Genomic DNA, 25,172 nt, shown 5'->3' on the forward strand with positions numbered 1-25,172 from the left:
CTTTTGCGCGCATTCGGCATCGAATAAAATATTATATCTATATATATATATGAGTGTGTATATACATTTACATTCGAATCGTAGTGCTGTATACGCGCTTAAAATACACATATATATATATATATATATATATATATATATGTGTGTGTGTGTGTCACTCGCTGTGTCTGTGTATATAGGAAAATAATATTATGCCCTACAAGAAATATTGTCTACTGTCTGTCGGAACTTTTTGTCGGAAGTTATTTCTAAATATATATACTTGGCGGGTTATCCATTTAAATGCGGCAACACTAATTTTTCGAAATTGATTTTTGTGTTCTCGAATAAAAATGTTCTTATAATAATATTATAGAACTTTCTGCAGAAGTATTTATAAAACGCTCTTCAATTTAAATTATTTTATTATGACGATATATTAGATATTTGAACAAGTCTTTCTAGACGACTCATCGAACAAATTTAAAACCTAAAAGTTGTTTTCTTTTTCCCCTTCACTTTTCTTGTCGAAAAAAATGAAAAATGAAATCGCGTTTTTAGTTCTTGATCTTATCTCAGTCATGAACTTCAGAGCCACGTCAGCTATCTACGATTGGGGCTTAGGAGTACAGTTAGGAAATATTATTTAACACATCAATAAATTAGAACAATTTTTTTTATACTTCTTAAAAAATTTAATTATTACAATTTTAATTTTTAAATAAGAAAAAAAAAAGTTCCTTAGCATTACCTATATAACCAATAAATGGAAGCTTGCCAAACATTATGTTTTTGTCACTGAGACATAAATGGGCGTTAAAATGCGCGCGTACTGAAAACCTGTAATAATGTATAATACATTAATATTTTAGATTCTGAGCGAAGCGATGAATGTATTGATTTTACAATGATGTGTGTTTTAGATTCTGAGCGAAGCGATGAATGTATTGATTCTACAATGATGTATGTTTTTTTTTTTATTTTTTTTTTATTTTTGTGTCTGTCATCACCTTTTAGGACAGTAAAAGTGCTTGGATTTTCTTCAATAGTAACTTTTCTGATAGGAAAGTGAATCTAGTTGGTACTTTGGGGGGGGTCAAAAGTAAAAATTTCCCAGTAGTTTTCAAAAGCGACGTGCAAAACAAAAGAAAAATTAAGGAAAAACGGGAATTTTTACGCAAAATCTGTTTTCGAGAAAATCGATTTTGGTTTTTGGTGTAACTCTAAAACAAATGATCGTAGGGACATGAAATTTTGACTGAATGTTTATATTAGCATTTTCTATACACCATAAAATGTTGAAAATATTTTGACTCTTTTTGAGCTGTTTACGGCCATTGTCAGTTTTCAATTTTTTTAGTTTTTTTTTCTATAAATATCAATAAAATTTTATCTGTTGAGTAAAAAAGCTTGAAAATTTAATAGAAGGCTCCTAGGTTATTGTTTCAAAGGCAGATGAAAAAAATTAAAAATCCTTAGTCACAGTTATTATTTATAAGCATTTAAAGTTCAAATTTTGACAAAATTCGGAAAAATCACGAAAAATAGCAAATTATTTTGAGTTGAGAATTCATAAAAATTTTTCTTTTTAAATCTAAGATTTGAAAATGTAATATAAGATTACTCATAAGTTTGTCTACCTTTATCAAAAAAAAAATGTCTACAAGAAACTTAAATTAAATTTTTATGAGCGTCTGAAATTTATATTTTTACAACATTTGATATTTACTCGATTTCTTATGTAACAATTTTCTTATTTTATTGTAATTAAAAAACGAATGACTGTAGATACTTGAAAATTTCACTGAATGTTTATATTAGCATTTTCTATACACCATAAAATGTTGAAAATATTTTGACTCTTTTTGAGCTGTTTACGGACGTTGTCAGTTTTCAATTTTTTTAGTTTTTTTTTCTATAAATATCAATAAATTTTTATTTGTTGGGTAAAAAAGCGTGAAAATTTAATATAAGGCTCCTGATATATCGTTCTAATAGCAGTTAAAAAATATTAAAAATACATAGGCACAATTTTTTTTTATAAGCATTTAAAGTTCAAATTTTGACAACATTTTGTCAATTAAGTAAATAAGTCAATTAAGTAATTGTAGAAAAGGTCAATTGAAAAACAGAATATTGTACTTCTACAGAATACTACTGACTACTGTGGCACAAAAAAAAACACAAGAATTTGAAAATATGGTCTTTAAGTATGTTCATAATATAGTCCAAAATTCTGTTAACATGAATACTGGATCATTGAAGAAAACAGAGGGTGAGCATGCTTGGTCATTCACCCTGCATATTATAGTAATAGTTTTGGATTTAAATCAAAAATACTTCTGACAAACATTTTAGTTGTAATCGAAATATATATATATGCGTTTATCGTTTTATTTTGTAACAAATTATATTATTATAGTTTAAAGTTTAGACGAGTACTACGGTCGGAAAATGGTATACATATTTATTATTCATTTCCACGAATGACTATTATATTTAATAGAAATTTCACAAATACATTCTATGAACTTATGCAGTTTTATTAGTTAAGTTTTAAAATAGCCGTCCATTATATTATTCCTTGGAATTGGAATAACTGATATATACAAAAAAAACTTGTTGCTAAAACAGTTACTAAAACAGTTATTTGATGTGTAGTTAAAATAACTGCGCTGTGAAATAGATGCTGAACTGTGGTTAAGTCTGTAATTTAAGCAGACTTACCGTCTGGACCGTTCCGTATTTAATAATAATAATAATAATAATAATAATAATATAATGTACGCGTGTTTGTTCACGATAACATAATAATGCGCGCCGCAGTACTTACATAATATATATACTTTGGTCTCAGACGATCGAATTTTTAAACTATTTTAAACAGTGTTTGTCGTTTTATATAATATTCCGTTTCGTAAAACCATAATTTTTTGCTCTCCAAATAGTGTACGAGTATAATATAATGATGACACAGTAATTGTGTCTGGACGTCTTCATTAACGTCTGCTTCAATGTCTAACCGTCATCTTGTCTTCCTGACAACTGACGATTTCGTGACAGCTATTTTTTGTATTGTTGCAGTGTAAGCTCTTTTTGTCATTCGTTAAAATAAAATATTCTAGACAATTTTTTATCAACAGTCCTTTTCCTTTAAACTAATGATAATGTTATTTTATTTCAACAAGACTTGAACGTGTATTGTGAACTATCGTTATTAATAATTGACAATCGAATGCTAAAATACCTCTATCTTTTATCATTATTAATAAAGGTGTTCAAGACTTGTTTCAATTGTCCTTAACAAATTTGAAGTCAGATGTTGTATTATTTACCAAATTTAAAAAAAAAAACGGGTAAATGGATGTCGCTCTGCTGTACAGTAGGTTACAAAATACAAGTAGGTCAATGTATAATGGATTGTATTAAACTTGAATTCAATGATATAATATCATTGTATAAGAAAAACGATTCTGAGCGGAGACGGTTTATCAGTCTGGATTTTTTAAATTTTTATTATTTATTATAGTCTTTAAGTTGAATTAATTATAATATTATAATTTTTTATTCGTTGCTACGGTGATAAACAAATGGTTAGAAATTAAAATCCCATTTTAAGCGGTTTTCGTAATTTGTCAGTAGTTTTTCCCGTGGCATTAAATAACTATTGAGAAAATCGAAAAATGACCTCTCTAAAGTACCTTTTTGATCCAATTTGTTAAAAGATAAGGCACTATATGTTGAAATCAAAACACTCCTTCTGGTAGAAATTTTGTATACAGGATATAAAAAAAAAAAAATAAATAAATAAACACCATTGTAAACTCACTAGCTATTCCTCGCTCCCCTCAGAATCTAAAAGATACATCGATATTAGGTACATATTAACATACTTTAACTTGTATTGAATAAAGCCTCTTATTGTAATGGCTGGTTATTCTGATCTATTTTTTTTAAATTTAATTGTAATGAAAATTATTATTAATTATGAATATAATTCAAAAAAATATTATTTAATAATAAAAGCTAAATGTATTACACACGACACACCTAGTTAGTTAATTACAGTTGTCAGTTTTCCTGTTATACCTTGTATAGTTGTATATTATACAGATATTATGATGAATAGAATAATTGGATGTGAAATCAGTATCCTAACGTCAAATAGACATCATGCGCCACCGTCGCCACTCCTTATCCACGAGTGTTTCGTATATTATCTCATAATACAGTTGAGTCACGATAACTCGAAAACTTTCACAGTTTAAAGTTTTTTCTTGCCCCTTGAAGTTATAAGTTATATTTGATGTAAGTAAATAGATTTTTTTCTAGTTACTTAAAACGAACAACCCGGATTTATTTTTATTCCACTTGCAGAGATTCTAGTTTTTGTGATCGACCGTTATAAGCATATTTTAAGAGGCGTCAAATTGACGAAAAATAAATATCGATGGTTAAATGTTGTACTTTTGTAAGAAAATAGTTGTACTGCATAGTGATGGGCGCAACCGACTAGTTTTGACTATCGATTGTCTATCGATAGTTTAAAAAACTACCGAGTGATTTTTCGATTAACCCATCGAATGAATTAATTATTGATAATATTTGACAATTGATAAATAATAATTGATAAGTGCTAACTGTGTGCAATCTGGTTCAAAATTTCACATGTTCGTCGTATGAGCGATGGTAAAAAAAAAATGTCGATGGTTCGATTAGCTTTCAATAATTCGATACTTTTTCGATACTTCGATAGTTTTTTGATAGTTTGATAGTTTTTCTCGATGGTTGATTTATATTGGTCGTGCATTTTTAAACCAAAATTATTCGATAGTTCTATAAAACAATCGAATAATTATAGATAGTTAAAACTATCGAATACCTCGATAGTTTTCCCTCGGTTATGCCCATCACTAGTATTGCTACCTATTTATATATTTATATAGGTATATTTTTGTCAACTGGAAGTCTGATTTCTAAAAACTGGGCAGAAAACTATGAGCGCAATGTCCGATCTTTGTTTTGTTATTTTTAACAACTTTTCGCGGTGTAGTGAAAAAAAAAACTACCAATATATTATAATACGTACGAACGGTCGACCGGCAATAAACGCTTTGCATATACGTGATAAAATAATAGGGACCGCGGTCGTTCAGTTCCGCCACCGCCGCCGACGTTAATATATATACACGGTCGTATATATGAAAACACGCTGAACAGCGACCCAAGTCTTTAGGGATTGCGAGTATAATAATATATATAGTAGCGATTTCAATCGGAACTCGAGTGCTTAAGCACTGCTGTTATATACTGCCACCATATTATATAAACGCGTATATTATTATATATAAAATATATCTATATACACTGTACTCAGATCGCAACACTCTCTATATATGTGTACACCATTGGCCAATGTTTAATCAACAAGTTGATGGCCGCGGGCCCGCCACCCCGCCCGCGATGTTTGTTCATGCAAATGCTCGTCCGGGCCCGCGTATAGATCTCTCTCGATCTCTCTACCCTTCTCTCCGCATACGCATATATATGGCGTGGTACCCGTCATCGTATAACATTAACAAAACACACAACGAAATTTATGTACTCGCGTTTATAATATATACACCCTGATCACCCCATTTTTATTCGCCGATAATGTGGTAGTTATTGAAAATCAGAATTTTAGAACTTTTAAATATCATACTGTTAAAGTCCATGTTTTCGAAATTCTTGAGATTTTATTTTTATTATGGAGTGTCCCTTCAACCATGGGGGCACAAGCTTCGGTTTTTCAAACTACAACCCCCTCCCCGTCACACTGTAAATTAATTTAACTGTAGTAATTTATTAATTTAAACTAGATATAAATACCCCGTTTTTAAAGACAATTTTCTTTAGTACAAATATTTTAATAACATTGTATAAGCTACTCATTAGAATTTTAAACTAGAAACTAAATTATCCACTAAATAATTAACAATAAAAAGGGGGGGGGGGGGTTCATTTGAAAAACAGAATAGTTTGTATCGCATAAGATACTTTTTGAATAGTAGGTACAAAAAAATCTCAAGAATTTGAAAATACGGTCTGAGTATATTTTTTGAATGCCAAATTTAAGAGTTTGAAATTCAAACTTTGAATCACTCTGTATAATATGCACGTACCTACGGTGTTATGTGTGTGATTGTTTCTACGCCAGGATATTCACCTCCGGCATAACGCATACCATGGTAGTATATTATATACATTATCATTTCCATCTCGACCCTTCCTTCCCCCCTCCCACCATTCTAAATGGTGAAATCCCGAATCAGTATTCCGGCGAGTACTGCAGCTGCAGAAAGTATACGCGCGCGCGTGTTTATAGATAGGTTACAATAATTGAGCTTTGACGTGTTTGCACAGGCAAATGAACCCGTCCCCGCACCGGGTTTTGTATAGGTCTCGTTTGAAAGCATTTAGTTATATTTTACTTAATACAATAAGTACCGCTTAATGTGATCACATTGGTTCAGGCCATTTTGATTCTATTAACCAGTTGATTTCATAAAGCATCTTTTTTTTCAATATAATATTTGATTTGGGATTTTGATTTTTGATTCCAATGAACGGTTGATTCTATAAAGCAGTGATCATATTAAGTGGAACTCACTGTATATACATAACTATAGGGTATGTATAGGCATAAAAAAAATTTGTTCTTTTCGAAATTTTTTTAAAAATATAAATCGTGGCGTGCGTTGTACAAATTATTCAGATAATGAGTTTTTTTATCGAGTACACGGTCTACATGTGCGCTGTAGCCATAAAAAAAAAATACAAGACTAAAACGTTGACTGCAAATTTGTATTTATTTGATGTATTTTCAGTGTTGATAAAGCGAGTGATTTAAATATTGAATGATTTACGTTCTCTGTGATAATTAACAATATCATATTTGCACCTATAGTAATTGTTATATATTATTATTATTATACTATTAGTATTAAATTAATTTATATCAAATAAAAAAGTAATATCATGCAATTTTCTTGATTTGGAAAAAATTGATTTAAAATAATATTATTATAGCTTGAACATTTTTTGAATACATACACATAAATTGATTTAGACAGTTCGTGTATAGCCAGCTGCAGTCTAATGAGAATCGCGTATGTAGTGAATAGTGATAGACAGTGTAAATATTATACGAGGCGCATGATATTCAAAACTGTAATCGTTTTTAAAACATATTTATTTAGGTACCTGCAAAAGTACTTGCATATTATAATATAGTATTATCTACATAGGTTCGAGCATATATGATGATGTTTATACTAAATCGTAGATAATTATGCACGTGCGTATACTGCATGTATAATAATAATATCACTGTATAATTTCAACGAAAATATCCGTTCGAATCCTTTTGAAGGATTTCGACTTTAGCCCTCACCCCTTCCACCATCATTACCGCTCCGCTTGTCCATGTTTTAATTTCCCCTTATGCACACACGTACTTATATATTTACTTGCGTTTACGTCATTACACCACGCTCTGTCCGGCCGTATAGTATTATATTATAATATTATCGTATACGTGTATAGTGTATAGTATATAGGCACTAATATAGTCGTCATCGTTCAGTCTCTTGCATATTATAATCTGTTGAGCGTGAAATGGGAAAACTGATCGGATCGGATTTTGTGTGCGCACCTGATAAGGACGCCGCCGCCGATCGAGTGCGGGGTTGGTTGGCGGAGAAGCAGTACAAAAGGGGTATTAGCATTGACTCGTTCACGGGCTGTGGCGGTGGCGTATGTAGTCGACACGCTAATACGGCAGAGCAAATCTCTTTGTAATTGTTTTAAGTCAGCTCTTTTGCTCTCTTTCTCTCTCTCTCTCTCTCTCTCTCTCTCTCTCAGTCTCTCGAAAAGAGCTTTTAGTCCTATTGTCTCCGTTTGTTCGTCAGAGGCAGCGGAGAAAATTTAATGACCGACGGGGACCGCTGCCGAACCACTATCGTTCATTGTATATATATATATACATAAAGCCGCCCTTAACCGTTAAACTCTCTCTCTCTCTCACTCACCGGTTCTAGATGTACATATAATATATATATATATGTATCGAATATCGATCGATCAGTTCGCGGCACTTGATTGCGACGTATTGTATTAGACAGGAAATGGAGAAAAGCAGATGGAGTGGAGTATAAAAAATCTCTTGTTTGATTTTATTCGATTTCTCTTATTTCTGAACGGGAAATTTGTGTGTGTGTGTTTTCAAACTTTTACTACCCTTTTCAATGTAGTGATTTATGCACATGTGAAAAGCGTGTCTCGACTGGATGTTATAGATTGGGGGCGGGGGGTGGCCGTGTTTTCGGGGAAATTTACATAAATACCGCCGAGATCGAAATAATTTGTCTATTTATACTGGTGACACGGTAAAGGCGGATACACCCTTGGTTGTATCGCCGTCGTGATATCTCTAGAAGTCAGGGTGGAAAAAAATGAAAGACCTCGACAATGTTTTGGGCGAATCACCTTATTATTGCAGGACAGAGTGATGTCGGTGGAGGGGTGTCGTGGCTTGGGGATGAAATAAATACCGTGACGTCGGCAAAGAGATTTTTCGTCTGGATAAATGTACATATTATTATCATCTCTGTCAAAAAAAAATATAAATTATTATCATTAGGTACTTAGGTTGCGATTTACCCATAGAATTATATACCCGAGACTGGCCTCGTATAAAACAAAGCGTGTGCAGGGTATAATATAATAACCTGCAGCAGTCGTTAACTCCTCGTTCGATTAGAACTCAAAGTGTACTTGCGTGGATAAATCGTGTTTTAGAATTATCTCTGGTTGATTAAAAATGAAATCGTACAAACTTAATACCATATAGGCGTGGAGCTGAATTAATTAAACAATGATATACGGATGACTACAACGTCATAATACCACATTCTATACTATAAAAGGACCAGTTACGTTGAATTATAAATAGATCAATAATATTATATTTAGGCAGATAATCAACGAGCATTTTTTATTTTATAAATACTATCTACTATAACATATTCATATATTTTTCATTGATAACATCAATAATAATTTTAAATATAATAAATATAATTATGTTGTAAGTATGGAATATACTATTTTAGTTTTAATCATATATTTTGGCATTTTGCTAAAAAATAACTAAAAATGTTACAATGTTATCAGTGTTATCACTTATCCGCTAATTATATAGGTAGACAATAACAATCAAAAGCCGTAGTCTAATTTATTGATATTCATAGAAAAAAAACTAAAGAAATTAGAAATGTCTGTAAACAGTTCAAAACAAATTTGAAAATTTTATCGTGTATAGAAAATTCTAAAATAAACAACCAGTCAAAATGTCATATATCTATGGTAATTTGTTTTAGAGTTACACCAAAAACCAAAATCGATTTTACGTGAAAAATCCCGTTTTCCCTTAATTTTTTTTTTTGTATTTTCCGGCGTTTTTAAAAACTACCTACTGGACCCCCCTTTTTTGACCCCCCCCCCCCCCCCAAAAAGTACCAACTAGATTCACTTTCCTATCAGAAAAGATGCTGTCAAAGACAATTTAAGCATTTTTTACCGTCCTAAAGGTCATAAAAATTGATGATAGACACAAATAAAAAAAAACACCTCTTTGTAAAACCAATACATTCATTAATTAATTAGATTAACTTTTTTTGAACTGAGCTAGAGAAGTTAATATTTTTTTCCGTAATATTAACTAAAAACTTGGCAATTTAAATGTATTGTTTGTTAACTATTAACTACTAACTTATTTCGATTTGAGTTATTTATCTAGATTAACTTGTCCGCACCTTTGTAATAAGGTAACATTATTATAGACAATAACGATCTTTGTGATACGCTATTTCCTTCGCTGTGGCTGATTATATAATCGTTTGAGACTTCGTAATATTATGGTAGATTATACATTTTAATCATTAAATCATTTAAATCATTTAACATAATATAATTATAATATCATAATGACATATTAATATCGTACTCTGCTGTCGTGCAACGGTATCGGATGTTGGACGTGGTTGCCGTCGTTGCAATATAATGTTATAATATTAATATAATAACGAAAAAGCCCGAAGGCCGCTTTCTCATTAGAGCCGGACGAACGATGTGTTCGTCATCGTCGTGGTCCAAAGTTGTCGCAATGTCATCGCCACGCGCGTGTCGTTTGGACTCCTTGCGGCTCTCGCCCTCTTCTCGGGACGCGGTGAATCAGCGTATAATAATATATAAAATAATAACATAAATCGACGCTGCTCTCTCGACGACGCGTAATTCGACCCCGTCGTCACTGCGCGGCAGCATGTCAAGGCGGCTCAATTTCTGTTTTGGTTTTTATTTCTCCCCGTCATCGTTTTTCACGGACGTCGACTTTTCACCACGAAAATCATATTTTATAATTGGCCGGATTTATAATAGTAATAATATATTGTGTAATGTTTACTGTGGATCGGAAGAAAACCGTGAGGTGGTGGAGAGTTTTTTTTTTAAATTAAATTAAGGTAGGTGAAATTGTAATTGGCCTTGAAAAAAATACAAGTTTGTCATAGATACTTGTAATTTTTTTCGACACTGATTAATTGAGGGGGTAAGATAAACCACCTGTTGCCTGATGAGTTTATGCTAATAGTAAAATGCATAATACTATAAAGTATAAAAAAAAATATTCTAAAAGGTACATACTACATACAACAAAAAAAGTGCATAATATTATGAGTATAATATGTGCATTAAGTAAACACCAATAAGTATCTAAGTATGGTCTATCCACCGACAACCAGATCGGGCGGATCGTCATCAGTCTGCTTTTAAAATTAGACGTGGAAAATTCCCAGATTTTCCACCCTCTATTCCCTACATTAAATTACATTATTTGAAGCGGGTGGATAAAGCATTCAATTAAGCCTGCGCGACGGCTGACGACGATAACGCTACAGTTTTACAACAGTCGAGGGTTAAAACTTAAAAGCGGCAATTATTGATACGAATACCTGAAAATAATAATCTTTTTTTTCGATATCGACTTATAAAATATTTATAATTAAACTCGTCAGTATATACAGTCGTTTTGGTCATATTTTTTAATGACATTTTGTTATTTTAAACTCTCTGGCCCAGAACTATATGATATTATATATTAAAATGCAATGACTTTCGACTGCAATACGCTGTCGGCTGTGCGGCCATAGTGTGTTTACTTTGATAAAATGTCATTGTTGTTTTATCCAAAACCCGATTTCGGGGGTTACTCTAAAAACAAATATAATCGTATACATGAAATTGCTGCTGCAGGTTCGTTTATCTGTGGTATTAATTTAATATGTGTGTATAACGCAACCGGAGTTACGGTAGAAACCAATAACGATGCTGGATATTATAATTGACAAAGGTGGGAAAGTTAATGAAAATAATTAACCCAAGTAATATAAAGTTAAGTGATCATATAAGATCATCACATTAGAATTTGATAGAACTTAACGAATAGTAAATTTAACTAATCAAACTTAAGTAATACCTATGGAAAAAAATATTAATTTTTCACGTCATGCTTTAAAAAAGTTGATCATAATTTTTTAATTGGTATGTGGATTACATAAAGAGTATTTTTCGCCTATCAATATATTTATAATATTATTTTATCGGGAAACATAATAATAAGAAATTATTACTATTATTGTAGTAATGGATTATTTAAAACCGTTTAGGAGATTCCCTGCAATAATTAATGTACATTGTGCAGTTGTACACTTTATACCATTAAAAACAAATTTCAAAAACATTTTTATTTTTTATTGTTAGTATCTTATAAATAAGGGCATTTCATATTTTCATCATATATAAATATATAATATGTTTTTGGTGGACACTGTTTTTTGAATAGGTAATAAAATTATTATTTGTTTCTTTGTTATTATTTGGTTAGAAAAATTTGGTAAGCAAAAAAATATTGTTCCCATCCCAAAAACATATTACTTATATAATATGTTTTTATTAAATTTTTAATTAGTTAATTACCATATTGTGTTAATAGTACAGCGGTTTAGCCGTATAAGTACATACAGGCAGTAGGTATGATAATAATGTGATCGACAAATAAGAAAATCGCGACAAACTATGGTCGTGGACAGCAGATAGGCTGCAGCCGTTTCGGTCGTGCATTTGGTATTATCATCCGGTTTTGGTGTATTTTATGACAGAACAACAGAAAATGTTTTTTCACTGTTGAAAAGAATCGGCGTCTGCTCATCCGGACGTGGAATATAATAGGCGCGTCGTCGTCGTCGTAATAAACACGACGAGAGACGCGGGCGCGCGTAAGGGGGAAGTTGCCGCCGCCGCCGCCGTTGAATCGAATTAAACCGGAATTAGATATAATCTGACGGGATGAATGGGATTACGCGTGCATCGCTAATGGTCAGGCCCCGCAGCACCGAGGTAGTGGTATACAATGGTACAGCGTGTATGGTAGTAGTGGTATTACCAGTGCGTATTCGACAACGTCGTGTGTGTGTGTATGTGAAAACCCTGGAACCCTTTTCATTTTTATATTTTTATTTTCACAGCGACACACACACATACTTTATTATATAGCGTACAGTGTACACTATGCTGACGTTTTTCCCTTTACTCGGAATTTTTATTTTAACCCTCTCACGACAAAACGTCGTACAAGAAACATAAGCGAACCGGCATATTACCGCACCATACTCGCGTTCCTATGAGGTCATTATGATACGTGTGCCTACGATGTTATAGCTTTATAATATTAATTACATTTTTACAATCGGAGTTAGACTAAAGATGAATGTGTTAAAAACGATGCAATGATCCATATAGAACAAAGACGCTCTACGATATTTTAATAATAATAACTTTTTTAAAATCCATCCAACAAAAAATCAAACATTAAATTGTTTACCAATAGACTGCAAATATACAATATAGTAGGTATATAAAATATGCTAGATTATTTGTATTATTTATTAATTTAATTATTTCAAGATAAAAAAGCGTATTTGGAATCAGTTTTTTGAATTCAGAATTCTGACATTTTAAGCCCTTATCATTGTGCAATACAATTAGTATGAATACGAATAATACGCGAAAAATATGTATAATATTCCAGTCTATATTATTATTGTAAATAACGAAAATATGTGATAACACTGATAAATATGTTAAATAATTTGCTGATAAATTGCTTAGATTGGTTATAGGTATATTATAAACTTATATAGTTCGATTAAATGAGAGTGAATTATACAATAGAACGAAGTACTGTTAAAAGTTCATATTGTGTTTTATATGCAGACTAATAGCTTTTCTCTGGAATCTATTACTGTCGTCATTTGAACTCGTTATGAATAATAAATGCCAGACTACAATATTTAGGAGGTGACAACAATAATAATTATAATATTATGTACGCCCATACGAAATATATTGGGTTTATTGAAAAGGGAAACGTTTCAAATGTATATAGTTTATTTGCGTATAGCGGGTGTTTAATTGGAAAATCAGCGAGAAACGTCTAACTTTTAACACAGCGTGTATACGGTGTACAGTTTAATATATATAAATACAACTGTCCAAAAACGTGAACGTTGTGTTGTACCAGTTTATATATATGGTGCGTATATATCGCGCAGTAGACGAATCGATTCGCCTCCACAATGGTTGTGTTGTATACAGTTGTAGAGAAGTCATATATACATATTGTATTGTATCCATTGATGATTGTAATCGCGGGAGAAGCTATATAAAATATCCGTTCGTTTGTAAACTATATAAATATATATACACACAAACCTTATATGTACAATTCTTAGGGTGGTATATTACGATATAAAGCAGCACGGACGGGAGGATAAAAAGAGAGGTAGAGATGTGGAGGAGAGTAAGACAGAGTGAGAAAAAAAGAGTATGTATCATATTATTATACACGTGGTGGTAGGTATTGCAGCGGGGCGCGCGCGTGCGCCGTGGGACGATATCCCTTTACAGTCGGTCGGTTTATGATGGATTCTGTGTGTTGATCGACAGGACAATTACACAGCCGTCGGGCGGGAGTAGCAGCGCGGAGTGCCGAGCGGCGTCGGCGTCGGCGGTGTGGATCGCGGGAGCGGAGCGCCGCCGCCGCCGTTCTAAGTAGTCCGATATTAAAGATCGGAGAGGCCATGTTTACCCGAAAAAGGGGTATAGATTATTAGGGTAGGAAAATCGTGTTTACACACCGTTTGTCGCCCCACCTCACCCCCCGCCGACAGACAACTTTTCGACGAACCGATTCGCAGATATATTATATTGCTTGTGTGCTCAGTGCACAGTGTATGATATATACGTATATGTTATGGTCTTCCCGCGTGGGTGGATAAGTGTGTAGGTGTGTGGGTGTGCAGAACGGTAAATACGGCGTACCGTCGCCGTCGCGTAGTCGGCAGATCAAATTTCTAAACATAATTGCTTTCGTATACGTATTTTATTATACACGATTCATATATTAATATAGCCTGTACACGACTCGTCAAGCGTACAAAAAAAAAAAATCGTATTTTATAACATTGGCGCCTGTAGTATTAAATAATGTTATGTATAAAATATATCGTTAAATGTGTCATATAGATTTCGAGCGGATCAATCGAAAAACGTATCGGTTTACAACTATAATAAATATTACATATTATTATTCTGTTTTGTTTTCCGTATAATATATTGTTATGTTGTGATAATTTTCTTTGGTTAGAAGCTGTGGTGATCCGACCACCACTCCTGCCTCCCATCGACTTCCAGTATTATAGAAGATCGGATGTAAATCATACTTTAAATAAGACGTCATCAAGGTTTGAGTTTTCATGCATAACGCTTTAATTTCATAAAACGCTATAATCTATAAAGAGTATTATATGACTCTAGGAAAATGTCTTACGACAGCGATATAATATTATGTTCAAACGGCGCAATAGGATTACATATTTTTGAAAACCATTTGAGCATTTTTGATGTTATTATGCACGACCTTTTTGCGAATGATGTTCGAACCAATGAAATCGTTTCTCCACATAGCGTCTTTTAATGAGTTTCGCTCGGAATGATTTTTTTTTCTTCATCGATTATTTAAAAATCAGATTTTATAGTCGTTTTTTTTTTATTTTCGATAACACTGCAGTACACTATACTCATTTTATCGTATAACAATACAATTATACACGGAAAAAAAATTACTATAATATTATAGTAAATATAACTATTTAATAGGTAAAATAACTAAAATGATTTACTTAATAAATATAGTTATTAGTTATGGTTAGGTTTACTATAATATTTTATAGTTAATGGAGTTTTTAATGTTTCAATTAACTAAAAAATATAGTTAAAATAGCATATTTCAGTTCGAATAACTATAATAACTTGACTATAAAATTTTAGTAAATCTGATTAATCTTATAGCTATCCCTATAGCAATAATTATAATGTACAGTCAATCCTACTATTTTTATAGTACAAACAACTGTTTTATTTTTTCCATGTAATAATATTGTGCGTAGGAGTACTTAATTAGGATTCAGCAGGAGTAGAAATGTGGAATTTACCTTGTAAATTTACCGAGCTCACATCTTTAATTAGGATACATCGTTTGATTTTCTCTTTGAGAATATAATATTCAAATAGGATTATACATTTTTAAAACTATTATTCGATCATTTTTGGCGGTCTTGTGCATGACCTTTTTGCAAATGATATTCGAACCATTGAAATCGTTTCCCTGCAAGCGTCTCTTAATGAATTTCGGTCAGAATGATTTTTTCTATTTCTTAATTGATTATTTAAAAACTTATTTTCCCCATCGATGTTTATTTTTTATTGTTTTATTTTTGTAGCGATAATATATTCGAACAGCCAATAGAATCGCATTTTTAAAACTATCATTCTATACTTTTTGGCGGTCTTATGCGTGATAATTTCGCTAATGATGTAGTCGTATACATTCAAATCGTTTCCCTAGTTGCATAGTATATTTAACCGAGTCTCGCTGAGATAACGACTTGTTTATCGATTATTTAAAAGAAAAACCGATTTTCACCGTCGTCGTTGTTTTAATTTCGAGCAAAACAACACTACATCAGTACCTAGATATATATTCGCCTAACACGTTTACTCGTATACCTATATTTAATACAATAAAGTAGCAAGTAATAGTACCATTGTTATAATATTATGTCGTGTCACATCTGTGTGTACGGCACATAGTATAATAATGTACGTAAAATAATAACATTATGGCCCTGACGCCAGTCGGTGGCCGTGGTTTGTCCAGGACCAGTCGTAAAGCGTATAGTCGGTTGCGTTTAATCCGAAACGATAACGTCAAAACGGCGCGCACCAGCAGCAGCAGTCGGCTCGGCGACCGTGCGCGATTCGTTCGCATCATAAACCCCGTGACAAACACGTAATAATAATAATAATAGTAATAATGCTATACACCACTCGTATAATATTACATCACGACGATATAATATATTATGGTCGTCGACCGAGCTTTATGGCGGGCGACTTTAAAACCGATGGCGAGACGGGAGGTGGCGGTGGCGAAAAGCGGCGAGCGGATGAAAGTCCCCGACGCCGTATCCATTTAATCTTGCAAATCGGTTTACAGGGGTGTGAAGTGGATCATGACGACGATTTCCACCGAACACCCTCTTGTTGTCGCCACTGACGTCGTCTGCCTCGGGGCACAGGGCGCGTGCATTATATTATACAATATAATATAATGTTATTATTATTATTGTGTAATGGAACAGTTCTCGTTCCGCGCGACGAGACGACTCCGCCGCGGTTCGAAGTACCTACGATAAGTCCGAAGTCGTGGCGCGCGCATGGAGATAAACGGACGGTTTGCAATATATTATATTATAACGAAATGATAACAATATTAACGATTAAAATATAATAAACTTTTGACGATATATTTCTACGAAGAGTTGAAAAACGTTTGCTGCTTCGTTCCGCTACGATCGATATTCGATTTTAGACTAAATTATTATATGATAGTCACATCATGTGTTCAGCAGGCGTTCAGTTTTGTCTAGGAATAATATTTTGATTTATTTTCCACGGTATGACGCGCGAGCGATAAAATAATATATTTCAATGTGTCGTTGTATAATAATATGAAGTTTATGTTTTTTTACGAGGATCGAACGAATAATTATGCTCGTCTCACCCGTCGTCCATATAATAATATGACAATAATAAATTGTATAATATTCTATTATGGTTCTTTATGAAATTTTTCCGTATTCTAGATTATTAAGCAAGCTTAACTCCATTATTTTTTCGTTTAATTATGAATTTATTTAAATCCTGGTTTTTGGAATCTTTAAATCTACTTAGAGACCATATTTTAAAATACTTGAGATATTTTGTTCTGAATAAGGATAGTGTCGTTTATACCTAATAAGGAAAATAGTCCTTAAAAATGGTTTTACATAAACCATAAAACAGATATAATATTGGTTTTAATATTTATAATACATGTAACATTTTTTATAAATAACAATTTGGATAGGTTAATAAAATAATGAATATTACCTATAATGTTATTTTTAAATTACAGCAATATTTTAATAACTGAGAAACTACTAATTAGAATTTTGAATTAGGTAAATAAACATAATTATATTAATTTAAATAATTTATTTAGAAAAAAAGTAGTGTTCTTATTTAAAAAACAGAACTTTATAGTTCTCCACAGGACACTCCTTAAATAGTTAAATAAAACTTAAGAATTTGAAAACTTGGTCTTGAGCCAGTTAAAAATATTATTATATAATACAATATATATTTATAAATTATTAAAGTGTTAATCCCAATCACTCTACACATATAGTTTTTAGCTGAACAATTGAATTATCACAAAAATAATTGCACTATTGCAGTACCTATTAGGTATAATAGACGTAAATCATGAAAGTAGTTATAGCACAGACTTAATAATATTTTCATATAGTCTGTGGTTATAGTAATTGTGTGGGTTTCCCGGTTGTTTTCAGTACTTAACTTCTTATTATAGTGATATATGGTTTGTTAATAATATTTACTATGCTAATCGTTTTTTTTTTCAGTTATTTGAACTTATTAGTTATTGTACCAAATCGAATAAATAACTTTTATAAAATGTATGTAAATAATGTTAAGTAATTATAAAGTAATGCGAGTTTTTTTTAGACTTTTAGAGAAGTTTTAGTGAATACAAACTACAGTACTGTAAAGGGATGATTTATTGGATACATTAATTGGAAAAAATTGCTTATATACATATACTCAACAACAAAATGTACTAATACACATCCCGGTTGAGTATATTGTATATATACTATATATAGTATGTAAATGTGCATGTAAACTATATACATACCGTTTGGTTTCCACCCTCTCGCGAGTGCCGTCGACGTGAAAACCGTCGACGTCAGCGAAAAACACGACGCGGCGGCGGCAGTGGTTGATGCAAATCGAGTTAAAATTACCGCTTTGTTCGATAGGCAGGCGGCCGCTTAAACAGTGGGCGGCAAACCCGAATGCAAATGAGGTTATGAAACATTTTATGGGTAGACCAGGGGGGGTTAGAAGGGGTGCGGACCCGAGTGGGCGGTAATGGAATATATACATGTATACAAAAATATACATATTATCATGTGGTATAGATACCTACTGTAATATAATTTAATAATACTCTGGTCTCTGATGAAATTTAAGGATCATGCGCTTGCGCCTGTATATTATACACAATTTCAAATGTCTATAACTATAATAGTTCATATAAAGAATATTTTTTTATAATGATAATTTAGTGGAAATCGGTTGTTGTACAATATAATATAAAGTGTACCTAATGCCTATGTGCAAATTATTTTAATAACTTTTAAAGGAATACTCACAAAAATATGAAAGTTTTTGAGTGTTTTTTTTTAAATGCACGATTTTAAGTGACTGAAAATTAATATTTTTTTATTGATTTAATTTTTTATTTTTTGAATGACAGCATATTTTTTAATTTCTTATTCATATTATGTTAGTAGTTTTAAATGGTTGTAAATACATTCATATACTTTTCATGTTGTAAGGGAAGGGTTCAGCTCTTTCCCTCCGTGACTATCGCCACGACCCGACAAGCAGATAGACCCCCGCGCATTATGAGCAATTTTAAAATTCGAAACGACGGATATCCTATCGGACGCGATATTCGACGACGCGTTAATGGTAAAATCGACTTAACAATAACGCGATTATAAAATGCGGATTATAAGACCAAAGAGCACTAAACGTCACGGTCACTGTTTGTCTAAAAACGTTACGCAGTCATTATTTATAAATACTATTATATCGCCCTGGCCATCACATTCGATTAGAGTCGCAGCGAATAACACGCTCGTCGCGTTCGTAATTTATTAATCTATTTAAACACAGACACATGGTATCTATATATTCGCATGATGATGATTATGCACATAGGAAAAAAATATCTTACACTATTATACAGAGTGGTTCACTAAGCGTGCTCAACCGACATTTTTTCCCTTTAAATGTGAATTCTTATGTACACTGACCACTTAAGAGGACGCTATAAAGATATTTGTTGTCGCCGTCTTACAAGTGCACAACATAGAAAATTTACGCTCAGCAAATCATGATACAAATATAGATAATTTACATACCATAAAGTTTCATAATAGGTTTATTCACTCTAATTTTTAAATGCGTTCTAAACGCGTTCTCCTGAGCATGCGTTGTATTGAACATTTTATCACAACATAATATAGCAAATTGTACGTTCTGAATAATTTCTTTAACTCAGTTATGTTTAATATTATAGTGAATTGACTAATTATAAAATGTAGAAATAAGAATATTATCTATAGAGAATCTCAAAGTTTTTTTTTTAATATTTTAATTTTAAAGTGTGTAGCGTCATCTTAAAGACCATATTTTTTATTACTTAGATTTTTGTATCGCTATAATGGAACTCTTCGTCGTTAAATGCAGTAATCAGAATTTGAATAAATTAGGAAAAAGTTTAAAAAGTGTGCGCGTGCGTGCTTGGTATTATACCATCATATATATAGCTTATTATTATATAGCACATCCTATCGACGAGTGTTTGCGATCAGAGATGACGTTCCGCAACAACGGCGACCGTGAATATTTATAAGTTTTTATAATATACCCTCAGCAATTTTTCCGATCGATCGATCGTCGGCGCAGTGCGCCGTTTCAAATTCAGCAGCCCGTCCCGAAGCCGTTCGGTTTCTACGGTTCGGCAAGCACGATGGTTTTATTATATGTATATGTTTTTGCCGTAAAGAAATACAAAAATATTTATAGGAAAAAAATCGGGCGGCTCGGCAGTTCCGGTCTTAGAAATATAAGGGGTTCGATATTATTAATAGTCTTATTTGGGCGACTCGCATCCCCTGCGGGAAATAAAAATAAAGGGATAATCGTATATTCCTGCAGTATCTCTCTGGGCGCATTATAATCTTTTGCTCGTCGTCGTACGCGTCCTAATTCACCTGCGAGATGCGAATTTCAAACGAATTAATGCGCGCCAATCTATGCATCCGGTTTTCAGCCTAAAATGTTAGATATTTATTTGCAGTTTAAAAGTATCTAAAAATTAAAAAATGTATATACAAGTATTTAGTTACGAACAATTGTCCAAGGAGGAATAAATATAAGTATATATAAAACTATCCATCAATTTTTTTTTTGGTGGGTTTCAACTTGATAATATATAGAGTAGTTTTGTGAACATTATGCGTATGGTAGTCATACCTTAGGAGTTAGGGTGCAGGGTAACGCACTCAAGTCATTAGTTCAATGCTATTTCAAATAAACTTCAAAACGATCTAAATAACAAGTGATTATTGGAACAAAAAAAAATAAAAATATTCTTTTGGTGGGAAAATGTTGTCGAAAGTCGATACTCACTGTACCTACGCATGATGCATTGGTGCAGTAAAAAAGTCTATACAATGTTAGGATGGAGCGCGGTAAATCACGTCAACGAGGACACGAATAAAATATCGTCACCTACGTAAATCGTTTTGTACAGTGTGTGTGTGTGTGCGTGTGTGTGCTAGCGAGTGGACAAGAGTGCTGTGCGGGGACACTGTCCCGCGGGAACTGCGCTCCGATTGGCGTTATTTTCATTTCCCGTGCATTAAGCAATCCGGAAACTGTATCGTCCGGACACACGTTACACTTCGATCGGATGTATAATAAATACGGCCGAATATATTATTTTGCGTACGGACGACTCTTAAATCGACGCGACATCACAACAACGGTGGACTTTCGAACAAAAATTCAGAAGATATAATTTAAGACAGCTGGTTGATATCAAAGTATTTATATACTTAAAAGTTCAGTAAATATAAAATATATAAATAAGAAGAATTGAAATTTATAAATGATCACTTTTATCATTAGGTACATAATACAAATAATTATTACCTATTGGTATTAGAAAAGCGTCAATTTAAATAGCAAACCTGTAAAGTAGAAAAATGAGCACCTATGTGATGCAAATATACACATGCCTTTGACTATATATCGTATTTATAGGTACCGGTATACTATATACTTATTGCTTTGATCAACAAAATTTACTGTTTTTGGGGATCTATTATAGGTACGACAATCGCGTGATTTGGTAGATCATTTTGTGCCATAATAACTAGTAAAATAACTTTGAGAGAAGTAAAACTAGAATATTATATATACGAGTTTGAATCGACTTTGATATTTTATTATCTTCAAGACTGACAATCACAGTGAAAATATTTTTACAGGCCGATAAACTATAGCCCCATATGCCCATCATTTTCCATAGCATGTTCATTGAAATCAATGGAGCGTATTACATAACAAAAATGTAATTGCTCTTCGATCTAAAAGCAGTTGTAAGAAAAATAGTATTTACTATAACTGTGACTATTAACCAAAATATTGTTTTATGAAATACCTAGGTACTGATCTTGTTCGTAAAATTTTGAATATTATAAATTATAAATAGGTTATGATAAGGGTTTTCGATTTTACAAAGCATATATTTTTAGGATTTTCCTCATAATCAATACATATTTTGAATTTTTAAGAATATTAAGTTTCTCCGAAATAGGTAGAAATATAATAAAAGTTCTAAGATTTTTATATTTTAAAAAACTATTAAATATTTTGTTCAATGGTCATCGAACAATTGAAAAACGTTTTCAACTTGCCGCTTATGAAGGAAATATTTATAATTTTTGACATTATAGTGATTATACCCACATTTTTAATGTTTTTAATTTAAAAATTATATTTATAGTGCATATTGTTATTTATTAGTATAAAATAAATCATATTAAGCTTTTATTTTAAAACATAATACTAGGTACCTACATTATTACAACTCAATTTATTTATATGAACATATTATTATGGATTGGTATTTATAGCATTTAATTCTCTGCTCAAAATCAATATATTACAATAATATAATACGATTAGTAACATTCTCAATCCACTGGCGGGAACATGATAGAGAAGATGATGATTTGAAAACTCAGAAAACGTATTATCGGAGCCGACCGTGCAAGCCTAAAATGCGTACCAGGTTTTGACGACCAAACTCTGTGAACGGCTTTCGAGTGCAGCCAAACGGAATCGAAATCGGCCTTTTATAAGATTATACTTTCACGCGGTAGCTTACCTTTATACAGAAGCGCGCCTGTGGAGATATAATCACACCGAATTTAAATTGTATCGCGAAATCGATTTCACTACGAGAATAATAATTGGCTTCACGATATTTTCGATTTCCTGCGTACTCCCGCAAGTCTTCTTTCAGCTTACGATCATCGATGTTATATTATGACATAATAATAATAATTAAAGATAATAATTTTTCGATATTTATAATTTATCAAGAAATTGTATATTATTTTACTTAAAAACTTCAGAATCGTATTCCTTTCATTGTCCGGATCTAGACCTAAGCTTTCAGCAATAATAATATGACTTATTTTAAGTTAATTTCTGTGTTGATAAAATTGTGTGCATTCCTTAAATATAATTTTGTTTGTTATTACAACTATTATTATAATGTCACTACCGCTCATAATAATCCATTTAATGAGAACCGTTAGTCTACACCGCACACTGAAATTACATGTAAACAATTTTTATCGTTTAATGTGGCTATTTAGAACAACGAAATACGATTACTAAATGTGGTAAATAATAGGTGATTTTTTGTACCTAGTGTTGACCGAGGGGACCTTAAAACCGATTTCAGTTGAGTAGACCTTTTATTTAAAAGCAATTATTCTTACTTATATGTATACTTACTAATTTATTTCAATATATTTCAGTGAATTGCCAATATTCATAAAATAATAAAAATCTCAGTAGGTACCTTACAACTCTGAACACTGTGTCACTGTATAAAGATGAACAATGTGCATAATAATTATTACATCATTATTCGGTGGGTTTGGGGTGGACGTAAGACGGACGGAATACTAGGGGTGGGTTGCATTCATGATACCTCGTTTCGACGGCGTTCAAAAGGTGAATTCCTGCATGTCGTAATAATCGGGCCACGCCACTGAGCTGGCCGCTGACCACCCGTCACGGGACCCACGTGGGTGCTTTATGCCTTTGATATGCACGTCCTCACCCACCCTTTGCACGTCGGGACCACCCGTTGCCGTTTTCCACAGCATCTGTACACGCATCCTATCGCATAATTAAACCGCCGCTGCCGTGCAACGATATCGAGTTGCCACGGAATATCACCAGTCGACGAGCTCACATCACGTTCGTCTTCGCCACTATATCGATGGTTACACATAAAAAGGGTTGAAGCGTCACTATAAGGGTCTAAGCAACGTGGCTTACACTATTTCAGGATAGAGACAAATATGTGTTTTCCAATGCACACGTGCAAAAACAACTATGAACAATAATCCATTTACCAAACTAACAATTTGAATTTTAAGTGTACGGTATAAACGAAACTTTAAATATTTTGTTAGCTTCAAAAAAGGGTTTAAACGAAAACTATTATAGGGAATAAACTACATTATCACGAATTTTTAAGGGACGCAATAGCGACGTTTATCAAAATTGATTTTTGAATATTTTATTTTCATAAAATATTTGTCTACAAATTATTTTGATGAAAATAAGGTACTATAATAATATATAGCCATACCTATAGGTCATAGATAATAATACAATACCAACATGTACATACATAGTTTTGTAAAACTAAATATGTAGGGCAGAATAACGCCAAAATTATTTGACAAAATATGTGTATTCAAATTTTTGTATTCACGTAAAAAATAATCAAAAACGTTTTTAAAAATAAAAAAATGTATTTTACGAAAAAAATACCAAATCTTACTTAAAAAAAGTTATTGTTTATCAAAAAAATAAAAAAATAACATTAAATCACAACAAAATGTTTTTTGGCTCTCTTATAGCTTACCCAATGACTCTTTTTCTGCTGTGTAACCATCGTCGATAACCTTATCTACTAGCCCCTCAGACGTCTCTCAGAATCATCCACGCCCCCCCCCCCGTGTTTCTCGCCTTACCTCTGTATCTTCGCGGATATAGTACTCTCGATTTTTCCCGATTTTTCTCGTTTAATCTTAAAATTGTCGTTTATATTTCCACGACGTCCCTCATCGTCATCAGAGGATATAAATCGTAGTCGTGCCGTCGTAATGATAATTATTATACGATATTACGCGCGCGCTAGCGAATAACAAGCGTAATCGAATTACGCGCGCGGCGGACAATGATTGATAAGCGCCGCGACGACTTTTCCGCTAGCGATTTTTATGAATATTAAACGCATTAATCACCGCCGCCGCCTCGAGTGTACACAGCAGCTATTATAATAGGACGGCAGTGGTGCGGGGCCCGACCGAGTGGCGACGCAATTAGGCTGATGAAAATCGGTCGTGTAAGCGCCACTGCTATACCAAATATTGTGTGTATTATTATTATTATTATTATATATACCTACCGATGTCATAATGAAGAACGATGTCGTACTCGAAGTAGCGTTGTACATA

General features: G+C 32.6%; 1 protein-coding gene across 1 annotated transcript in view; it reads left to right on the top strand.

Moving 5' to 3' along the window:
* The window catches only part of LOC132945482 (vesicular glutamate transporter 1-like), a 93,173-nt gene that overhangs the window by 18,428 nt on the left and 49,573 nt on the right, over positions 1 to 25,172 (top strand). The gene's annotated exons all lie outside the window — the stretch shown is intronic.

This window comes from Metopolophium dirhodum, chromosome 5 (genome assembly GCF_019925205.1).
Source record: "Metopolophium dirhodum isolate CAU chromosome 5, ASM1992520v1, whole genome shotgun sequence".
Classification (NCBI taxonomy): Eukaryota; Metazoa; Arthropoda; class Insecta; order Hemiptera; family Aphididae; genus Metopolophium; species Metopolophium dirhodum.